Below are 12,108 nucleotides of genomic sequence, written 5' to 3' on the forward strand. Positions count from 1 at the left end.
ATAAAAGTAAGAATCATTTTTTTTTATTTAAAAAAAATTTTGACAGATTTCTTGATACTTCAGCCTGAGATTAAAAAATTCATCTATCAAATTTTTGCAGTCAATTTTCAGAACGAAGTCTTGTAAAAATTTGAAATTTTTGTAAAAAAAGTAAAAATGAATTTTTTTTTATTTAAAAAAAATTTTGACAGATTTCTTGATACTTCAGCCTGAGATTAAAAAATTCATCTATCAAATTTTTGCAGTCAATTTTCAGAACGAAGTCTTGTAAAAATTTGGAATTTTTGTAAAAAAAGTAAAAATCATTTTTTTTATTTAAAAAAAATTTTGACAGATTTCTTGATACTTCAGCCTGAGATTAAAAAATTCATCTATCAAATTTTTGCAGTCAATTTTCAGAACCAAGTCTTGTAAAAATTTGAAATTTTTGTAAAAAAAGTAAAAATAATTTTTTTTTATAAAAAAAAAATGTTGACAGATTTCTCGATACTTCAGCCTGAGATTAAAAAGTTCATCTATCAAATTTTCGCAGTCAATTTTCAGAACGAAGTCTCGTAAAAATTTGAAATTTTTGTAAAAAAAGTAAAAATCAATTTTTTTTAATTTAAAAAAAATTTTGACAGATTTCTTGATACTTCAGCCTGAGATTAAAAATTTATGAAGAGTAAAAAATGAAAAAATGTAACGGAAAAGTAAAAAATGCGTAACTTTTAAACCGGATCGATAATTCACCGCATCCCTAATCCTTTTCAAAATTTTTTTAACCCATCTGTCGCTTGTGCTCATCCCTTTCGCGGTAAATTCATGCCTCGGAATACATATACATACACATATACATATATATATACCATCTATGCATACCCGTAGCAAGATATCGAGCTGCGAGCCAGGAAACTGGCGTGAAAACTCTGGATGTGTTACAATCTATCCATCACACGATCCTCGGATACATTAAATAAATAAAATAACAGTTTAATATGCGTAATATCGAGGCGCGTATCAACGAAAATTACAAAGGGGCCTAGAAAAAAAAAAAAGATAAAGACTGGAAGCTCGTGCGGGCCGACAATTGTTACCTGGAAAGCCGAGGCCTGGTTCGCTCTTCCTGCTTTTTCAATAAATCTACATGCACAAAAAGGATAATCCATTAACATAATTTAACATGGAGAGGCTTTGGTTTATACGCGGGGTAACATTGTGTTGGTAGTCCAGGACAAGGATGACGAGGCGAGGAGACGCCCGATGCCAGATGCAAAAAAGGTTCGATAAAATAAAAAATGAGCTCTTGCATAAAGAGCTCGAGGGAGAGACCGCCGAGGAGCCAGGTAGTCGGCACCGGGATTAATTCAAATATTTAAAATTTTACCCGCGATATTTTTGCGTAACCGTCGAGTCGAGCGCAACCCTTTCGCCCGGGCCGTATTCACTCGCAAGTTTTATACCTGGGATTGGTAACTCTAGCTCGCATTCTCTGCGAAACCAACCCCTTGACTAAAAATGTCCAAAGGGTTGAAGAATCATTACTGAACTAAAGCTTCAAATGGATTTTTGTAGATCCAAGTACTTTTTTTTGTTGCTACAAAATCGCGTGAGAAAAAAATTTATTCGCGAGAAATTTCGATACTTTACAAAAGATTTTATTTTTAGCAGGTGCAGGGGTAAAATTTATAAATATTATACACGCCATAAAATATTTATTGTCCATTTTACCCCATTTTCTTAAAAAATTTTCTACTGCCCGTCTATTTTACCTCACATATATTTTTATAAATAAAAAAAATACATTTTGATTTTCCTCCATAAAAAATTAATTTCCTGCCCATTTTACCCCATTTTTAAAAAAAATTTCTACTGCCCGTCTATTTTACCTCACATATATTTTTATAAATAAAAAAAAATGCATTTTGATTTTCCTCCATAAAAAAATTAATTTCCTGCCCATTTTACCCCATTTTTAAAAAAAATTTCTACTGCCCGTTTATTTTACCTCACATATATTTTTATAAATAAAAAAAAAAAATGCATTTTGATTTTCCTCCATAAAAAATTAATTTCCTGCCCATTTTACCCCATTTTTAAAAAAATTTCTACTGCCCGTCTATTTTACCTCACATATATTTTTATAAATAAAAAAAAATGCATTTTGATTTTCCTCCATAAAAAATTAATTTCCTGCCCATTTTACCCTATTTTCTTAAAAAATTTTCTACTGCCCGTCTATTTTACCTCACATATATTTTTATAAATAAAAAAAAATACATTTTGATTTTCCTTCATAAAAAATTAATTTCTTGCCCATTTTACCCCAGCAACCTCAATAGTACAGTTGCTATATTTGCCCATTGAATTTTCACGACAAAAATTGAGAATCTTTCAATTTTAAATTATAAATTCATATTATCTGGGACAAAAATTAATAATTTCCACTGACATGTCACTTTTGTGTCTTTAAAAATTTAATGTCAATAAATAAATTTTTAATGAAATTGATGACTAAAAAAAAAAACGTATGAATAAATTTAAAAATAAGATTGTTTATAAGTTAAAAAAAAAATTTATAAGATGACAGTACAGTAAATAGAAAGGAATTTTCGTCTCGACGATTTCTCCTCGTGCTTCGCGAAGCGGATGCGGCTATCGCGACCCTCGGATACACCTCGTGGCAATCGATCGTTATAAAGCTTCTCCTTAGCTTATACCTCTCCACATAAATTTTCATATATATATAAATATATATAAATATATGGATTGATTGGGAGCATCAGCGACTCAAGGCAAAGAATTTCCACATTTAAATTTCCAAAGCGCGCTAATTTTAAATTAATTGGCTGATTATCAAATCACGAGATCAGCGACACCGGAAATGAATTCGAATCAAGTGAATCGGTTTTGAGTTTACAGATCCCGGCGGATAAGCGCAAGCCCAATCAACCGAGTCGATAGTAAAAAATTGACAATATCCTTTTCGGGAAAGGACTCTTGAGGAGATTTCGCGCACAAAGAATTTTATTTTCCACGTGCGTCCAATATGGGACGGGATATATCGAGCAGAGGGATATTTTATATAGTCGAGTAGGCTTATGTACTTTTTTTTTATTCCCTTCTTTGCAGGATAGGATATGTCGAGAGCTGACTGACTGAAGAACGCAGGGAACGCGACGAGTCATCTTCGGTCCGCGCGATATATATCGAAAAATGATACGCGAAAAAGTTTAAGAGTTTGGGGAAGCGTAAAAAAGCGCGTGATCCATTCGATGCTGAGATAAATCGAATCTCTTATACCAGAGGCTTCTTTTTGAATCATATATTATATTCTTATATATATATTTTTTTTTTTAATTTAAAAAATTTTTACAGAAAAAAATATAAATAAAAATTAGTCTTTTAATTTTGAGAAATTCTTTCATATGATTTATGTATGAAAAAATACATATATATATTTATATATATGTGCATATTTGAATCGTCTTGGATTACAGAGAAAAAATATATATAAAAAATATAAAAATTCATTCTTATCCCTCGGATCATGCTCCAGCGAATTATCTACTATACTTACAACTCCATATACCCAAACATGTAATGCATATAAAAGAAAAAAGTAAAGTAAAGTACGGAGAGAAAGAGTATAAAAATAAAATAAAATAAAAAAAATTCAGGGAAAAGCTTAAGACCACAAGGAGAATACGGTTTTCATGTCGCGCACGGCCAACTCTTACGTCTTTTTTCTACCGCCAGTAACAACATTTTTGGTTGTATGCATACATACATATATATATAGATATATAGAAAATTTAAACTGTGAAAAATAAAGCAAATAATGAACGTGTCAAAAAAATGAAAGTTTAGGGTACGCGCTGTTGAAATGTTGCAATTTTAATATTTCCCTGAATTTTTTAGCGTCTGTGTAGTCTAGGGTCGACTTTGCCCGTATTACAGTATGTGTAAAAAAAAAGTACATATATAAAAGTTAAGAACAGGGGGTCGGGAAATCGAAAGACTCGTAGAGGCGTAAACAGACCACCATTACGTTCGATTTCAAAATAAATTGAGCGCCATAAAAAGGGCGGTCCATAAGAATACATATGACCAGTTTATCCCGGGCTACTTTGGCTCCATAGATTGCCTGTGATAAAATACCAAGTGAAATAAAAAATAACCCGCCAGAATTTATTTAAAAAAAGACAAGTCAGGGAAGTATTTTTTTGTAAGACGGAAAAATTGACGTCTAGTCGCGGGTCTGGGACCTGGGGACGGAGATGGAGCTTGAGCTTGAGCTTTTTAAATGGCCGCTGCTCCAAGGCGATAAGAAACGAGGGGGCGATGCGTGATGTCCGAGGGGGGTGGACGAATGGCCCGTCACTGAGCCCTCGTAAATCATAACGTGGAGGACAAAAGTATTTTTATGGCTGGTACTCCGTTAAATGGGATTTTAGTTGAAAAAGTTAAACTCATCTCAGAAGACTCAAGCTATTTGTTGAGTCTACATACACTCAGCTAAGATACGACACCATTTTTTCAGTTTTTTTCGAAAAACGAGGCAAAATGGTTGCCATGTTTTTTATAACAAAATTCCGACTGCAAATTAGGGGAGTAGGGCAAAATTAGACCCCATTTTTTAAATGATCCTGGAGTTAACAGACAATTGATAATTTTCGGATTTTTTTTTCAACGGTTGAATTCAAAAAAAAAAAAAAACTTAAAAAATGCACATGTAGAGAATTTAAAAAACTATAAGTGCAATTTTTTCAAATATTTTTTTTTTTATTATTTATCGTTTCAAATAGAGTTCAAAAATTATTAGACGTCGGCTAATTTATGATCCTGAATTTAGCAGACAATTAAAAATTTTTGAATTTTATTTTCAACTCGTTAATTACAAAAATTAAAAAAGCTAAAAATATGCACTTGTAGAAAATTTAAAAAACTAAAAGTGCAATTTCTTAAAGTATTTTTTTTTTTTAATAATTTATGATTTTGAAAAATTTCAATAATTATTAGATGTCGGCTAACTTCAGAATCATGCTAATTTCAGATGATCCTGAAGTTAGCAGACAATTATAAATTTTAGGATTTTTTTTGAACAATTAAATTTGAAGAATAAAAAAAAATAAAAATATGCACATGTAGAAAATTAAAAGAGCTATAGGTGCAATTTTTTAAAATATTTTTTTTTTTATAATTTTTCGTTTTTAAAAAAATCTTAAAATTATATGACGTCGGCTAACTTCAGTATCGTTAATTTCAGTATCATTTTTTTAACACAAAATTTTTTTTGCAAATGTTAAGTCTCTAGAACTACATGGGGTAAGTTGACCACCCCAGCAGTGCGACCATTTTTGAATTTTATCAAAAAAAAAAAAAAGCTGAGACAAAATATTTCGTATGCGGAATTTTTTTTTGGTCAAAATTTCGAAATTTGTACATTTAGGCCGGCCGACATCTCATATTTTTTTGCAGTCTCAAAAGTAGTGTCTCATTTTGCCCCACTCCCTATATAATTTAAAAATAGTTCCCGCTGAAAAATCCTGATGAATAAAATTAAATAATGGAGGGGATGCGTACCTGGTTCCTCGACTCACCTCAAAAACTCAACCCCTTATAACTTTTAAAATCGTCAGACTTAGTTCCGAAACAGACCTAACCCGTGACGCATCTCTTAAAAAATAATTATCGGGCCTAACAGTTTTTACTTGATCGATATTCAAAGGAAGCTTCCGTTAAATAAAAAAAAAATTTTTTTTTTAAACAACGAAAGTATGCGGAGTCCGCTTCACGATTTGACGGCAAGTAAAAAAAGTGTTATCGATTCCCTTTGATATATTATACTTGCGTCCACCCTGGCGATGTCATCGAGACCGAAATATGTTTTTTATGTGCGCGTGTGTTTCTTTCCCCGCGACGCGTGTTCTGTCCAAATGGTATTCTAACGCAACTTGTGGCCTTCTTTATACGCCGTACAACTTTAAAATAAAAATAAAAAAAAAATGAAAGAAACAGACGCACCCTTATATGTCCGTTATTCACATAAATGTACGTATCCTTGTTACAATATGACACCCCTATTTTTTTTTATATAAAATACTGCAATATTTTTTTTTATTTTATTAATTAGTGGGTTTAAAAAAAAAATTTGGATTGAAAAAAAAAAAAAAAAGAAATTGAGTAAAAACAAAATAAATAAAATAAAATTTATACCGGATACTGTAAAGCATTGTAATTTTCCAAGTGAATGAAAACATATGAAAATCTGCGAGGCAAACGACAAGCATTTTGGGGCGCCAAGTCAGGGCCAATAAAAGTCTCTTTTCTCCCTCATTCTACTTCTTCTTGTGACTTTTCTCATTTATATTTTTTCGTCTTTTTTTTTTAGATTATTATTATTATTTGCACTCGTGCTTTGTTCGTAAATACTCGAATAATTTAATAATTATTTTATAAATTATTTTTCTAGGAATGGGGTGAAGGTGGAGCTGGAGCTGGAGGAGAAGAGAGAGAGAGGACGAATATGTGTCTGTATTTATGAGGAGGGTGAGAAGGTGGAGATGATATTGGGAATAAAATAAAATGTTAATGTCGATTGAGGCCTTGGATGATCCGGTCGTAAAGGAGGCGATCGTATAAGGGTTGATTTGGTGGATCGAGCTGGCGCGTTAGGATGCGCGCAGTGCCCTGGTCTTTTGCATACTTTAAATAAAAGGAAATGTCGAGTCGTGAGCTTGAGTCCTTTTACGGCTGATATGCCCAGAGGAATAACGGAGTTGCTAAAAAAAATATGTTGGGTAAAAAAATATCACGAGTTTTTCTGTATGAGAAAATATGAAATTTTGTTTTTTTTTGTGTACAAATTGTTGGAAAATATTTTTGAGAGTTTAGTTTTTGACTCAAACTTCAATTAGTGATATTTTAGTAAATAAATTAGATATATAGACAAACGAGGTGGTCGTTGGAAAGGGAATTTTATATACTACAAGTTTTTGTTTATAAAAAAATTCCGTAGGATCAATAGTTTAAAAGTTACAGCCGTTTGAAAAATTTGGGAATTTTTGAAGAATTAATATATAATTATTTTTTATTAATTTTCAAATTGCTGTATCTCTCGAAATATCGATCCTACAATTTTTTTTACTGATACCAAACTTTTAGGAAATTTAATTTCCCACAATTTTTGTCTGATTAAAAAAACTCATAAGATCAATAGTTCAAAAGTTACAGCCCTTTGAAAAATTTGGGAAATTTTGGAGTCATGTAATTTTGTTCTCATGCTTAAAATCTTTATACCTCTCAAAATATCGATTCCAGAGTACGTTCAATAAAACAAAATTTCTTTCCTACACTCTTCTTGCTTCAAAATTACCTACTCAATTAATAACCATCCCAAAAATTGAAGCCAACAAAAACAAACCAATATCGAAATTTGACAAAAATCTCTAACAACCCCAGCTAGAAACAACTACACATATATTTATATCCAAGTATATTTTAACAGAAATCACGAATCCCTTCTCGTGGATCCCCAGCCAACAAAGGAGTTATTTGACTGGGATAAAAAATGTTATTTACGTAGGACAAGATCGCCGTCGTCGACTATATAGAGCCGTGGTCGACAGTACCACTACATCGAGCTCACATCCACAGCTCGCATCAGCAGTATCCAGTACCCAGGAGCTACCCAGTACACTAGAAAGGCCTGCTGAGCTTATTTACATGTGGTAAGTCTCTCCTACGAGACCAAATCCCGGACCGCGCTCACAACCCTGATAATTCTTCCTTTGATCCCGCTCCGTAGAGCCCGGCGTCCCTCGGGTTTCCTCATCCTCCGAGCCGCGATAAGCCCGCCTAGCCTGCGTCTCCAGACTCCAAAGATCTCCAGGCTTCGGATCCAACGTATCTGCCAGTACGTAAAAATAAAACAAACCAAAATCTATCTCTACTACTCCACATCTTGATCTAAATCTAAATCTAAATGTCCTTTATAAATATTTTTGTTTTCATTCTTCGTTCCTATATAATATTAATGCTTGTAAAATATAAACAAACAAACAAACAAATAAATAAAATAAATTATTTGTTCGATAACTCGCCCGAACCCTCGAGCTGCTCAAAGTTGTCTAGGGTGAATTTAAATGTCTATAGTCAAGATCAAAACTAGTCTTGCAAGGACAGTAGATGTGGGTACGGGTTAGGGTGTGGGTGGGGTGGAGATGGGGGTGGACGGAGTAGAATTGCGGGCTACTGGATAGTGGATAGTTATAAGAACCTTTTGGTAACACTATGGATGCTTAGGATGAGACAGTAGACCAGCCAGTAACGTCAGCTAACTCTTCGTGTTGGCATATCCGATCGAATTCGGCAAACTTTAAGGTGTCCTTAAGTTCAGACTTGCTACAAATTTTGGCAGAGTTTCAAGTTTCCATCTGCTTTACCGTCACTTTGAATAATCCAACCAGAAACGTATCATTTATTATCAAATTTTGTTTTTACGAATTTTTAATTATTCTTTTAGGGGCAAGTTGGCCATCAAATGCAACCCGAAGAATTTGCGGTTAAAAAAAAAATTTGAAAATTTTGTGAGCTCAGAAACTTATGGAAAAAAATTTAATTGGGGGTATTATGGGCCACTTTATTTTTTTTTTTTTTCTGAAACTTTTATCTAAATTTTGCAATAAAAGTAAGAGAGGGTGGAAAAAAATTTCTTATTTGAATAAGCGTTCAAATGAAACGGATTAAAAATTAAATTAAAAGACGATAAATTTTTTTTTTATTAATTGGGAAATAAGTCAATGGAGTTCATTGATCAGTTGGTATCGGTACGATAACCTGAGTAAAATAATTGATAAAGATTCGGGATTCCAGATATGAGGTTGCGTTAAAAATTGAAGCCGTGAATATTTAATTGCCCGATGAAAAAATTAACCGAGTGTCAGTCAGAAGTAAGCGATCGATAGCGGAGTTTCGAGTTATAAAGTTCCTTTGTATTGATATGACTTGAGATACAAAGTTGTGTAATGTAGCAGGGTGCGGGGACCAGGAATCGCGCCAATGGGCGAGCTGGTCAGCGAAGCGGAGGGTGGGGGTAGCAAGCAGGGCATTGGTCAGCACGACACCCGGGATCGCCGGAGTATTGAGCGAGACCGGCTAGTCTGAGGGTCGAAAAAACCGCCCCGAACTGACCTCAAACGTCCTACCCTCGTCTCGCTACACAACTAACCCCTGCCGCCCTTGCCCCTTCCCTACCGAGTTGGCAACTCTGTCCTGCGACTGAGGGAGACTCACCCCAACTTTTATGCCGTCTTGTTTGCTACTCCCGGGCTTACTTAAAATATTTTAAAACTTGGCGATATTTCAAATTAAATATTTTTTCCAGCCTTTAAATTCACGATTCCTGATAAATAGGGGAGGGGGATACCCTCAAAATTTCGTCAAAATTTTTTTTTCTCGAAAAACTTTCGAAAATGGTCAAAATTGACATCTAGTATCATTTTACACTATTAAAAGCTAAAAAAAAACATTTTTATATTTTTTGCGAAAAGTATAATATTGGCGCCAATTTCAAATTTTGAAAAGAAATAACAAGGAAAAACTTATTTAAAAATATGTTGAGAGTAAATTTTATTACTTACATCAATTTAGAAAGACATTACATCAATTTTATTCACTTGAAAAAAAAAAAAAAAATTTACTTTTTTTTTGGGGTATCCCATTTTGCCCGCAGAAAATAAAAATTTTTTTTCTGATGGCAGTCTAAAATTCGTTATATTTATTTCAAATAGAATCAAAATGAAGCCAATTTACGATATTTATGTCCCTAAAAACTAAATTTTTCGTTAAGTATCCCGTTTTGCCCCCCTTCCCCTAAATTTTCCAAAATTTCGGGTTCAATTTTTTCGATATTTAAAATTTCCAAAAAACCCAAAAATAATTTTAAAAAAATTCCAAATTAAAAAAAAGAGTCAAAAAAAAAATTTTTCGTAATAAAAAAATTGTGCAGACTTTCGGTACTTAAAATTTAATATCTGGTCATCTCGGCACTAAAAGTTATAATGGATGTACAAATTTCTGTATAGATGAAGAAGAGAGTGTTGGTAAGATACTGTAGCATCGCCTCTAGGTGATTTAACTAATCTTTCATCCAGCACCTTCATCCTTACATCCTAAGGACGTTTTGGGATCACGGGAATTGGATTAGTAGTGGCGGTTCCTGGCTCTCTCTTGAGTAAGACTTGAACTATACTCAATTTGAACTCCAAGATCGAAACTGGAAAGGGGGACGAGGAGGGAAAGGGGGAAAGAGTTGGAGTGAGTGGAAACGGGTGGGGAGGGGTACAGAGAATTGCTAAATCACATTTTACGTGATCACCTATTCAGAAAGTTATTCCTTACTCGAGCGTTGTCACTTACTCGGTAATGTATATGTGCATATATATACATATACTGTATAAAAGACGACGACGGCAGATCTCGGTCTATATACGTCTGGCTCTGGCTCGGGCTCTGGGTCTGCTGCCACTTGAATTCAGTTAATACTTTATGATAATTAGTTTACTCGTTAATTATTTCAATGGTTTTTTGTTACAGCCAAGATGTGGCTTTATCTCAATAAATGAGGACCCTGTGAATGGAGTCGAGATGAGCAGCCAGCATGAGATAAACACTAAATGCGTTTACCAAAAATTACTCCAGCTGCTTCTCTATTAAATTATCTTTTATTCTGTTTTTTTACCATTAAGTAGCCGCTTAAATAAATTGATGAATAAAAGTTATTAAATTTTTTTTGTGAATATAAAAATGATAATTTGTCCTCTTATTTTTATATATTTAATGATATTTATTCTTTACCTGATTAAAATAAACAGCTTTGAAGTCACAAAGTCCAAGCTTTTGGCAAACACGTCAGGTTAAAAAAAAAACTAAAACTTAAGTTATAACTCTGTACTAGTACTACAACTACAGAGTCATATATATATATATATATATATATATATATATATATATAGAAATAAGGATTTATTGCTCTAAAAAATTTTTTGCATTATAAATTGAAAACAAAAATTTTCTTAGGATTGAAAAATTTTTTTTGCCTCAAGAAAATTTTTTTTTTCGATTCCTGAGTCAAAAAACAATTTCTAGTTTAGTCCTCAAAAGCCTCAATTCCTTTGATGTTTTATTTGCCGCCCAGAAAGTAACTCTAGTACTCAAAATCCGCAATGAGAACTATGAGGTCTAGTGCGAATAATTTATCGACTTAAAATTGTAACTAAGGCCTCAAAATCCTCAACGAATGAAAAGTTATACTTCGGAGTTTGAAAAATTTTAGATAGAAAAGGGAGGGGAGAGAAAACGTCGAATGAGATTTTTGAAGTTCAAATTTGGATAAAATTATTCCTGTACCTTTTGAGTATTTTGAGGCTCAAATCCACATTATGTTCTTCCAGTTTAGTCCTCAAAGTGGTAAAATAAGTCGTAACTAAACTACGATAACTTTCTACACTGTTGTCAATCTTGAAATTCTAAATTGATCTTCAAAAACCTCATTGAGAACTCTGAGACTCAAATCCGAATTTGTTTTTTGACGGGTTCCTAATGCAAAAATTTTCTTGGGGCGCGTAAAAATTTTTTGCTCCAAATACTTTTTTTTCTGTACATATGTGTACTGGTATTGCTCTTTGACAGAATATCAGTAACGAGAAACCTAAAAGTCCATATATATGTATATATATATATAATATAGAAATAGTAGCCAGAGTCCTAAAGCTAAAGGCTGGTGAGCTTTTGCGCGTATTTGTTTTACTGCCTGGCTGCTGGCATTGGTTGGGTACGTGCTCAGAATTCTTTAAATCGTATTGCTCTTGTTACTACCAACCGTCTACCCATTCACCACCCACCCACCCACCTTGTTCTATCCACCCGAAAGATGTAGCTTTTACACGAGCATTGTGCCACACTCCATATCCATATTATGCATACATGTATATATATAGCCGCCCGTATATTTATATTTTATACCAACACCCAAATGGCTTTCGAGACCGTGTAAAAAAACTTGCTGCGGTTATAATGCCCGTTTCGTAAAATTTAACGTCTTTAATGATGACTCCATTCAGAGGA

Source organism: Microplitis mediator, chromosome 6 (assembly GCF_029852145.1).
Source record: "Microplitis mediator isolate UGA2020A chromosome 6, iyMicMedi2.1, whole genome shotgun sequence".
NCBI classification, from domain to species: domain Eukaryota; kingdom Metazoa; phylum Arthropoda; class Insecta; order Hymenoptera; family Braconidae; genus Microplitis; species Microplitis mediator.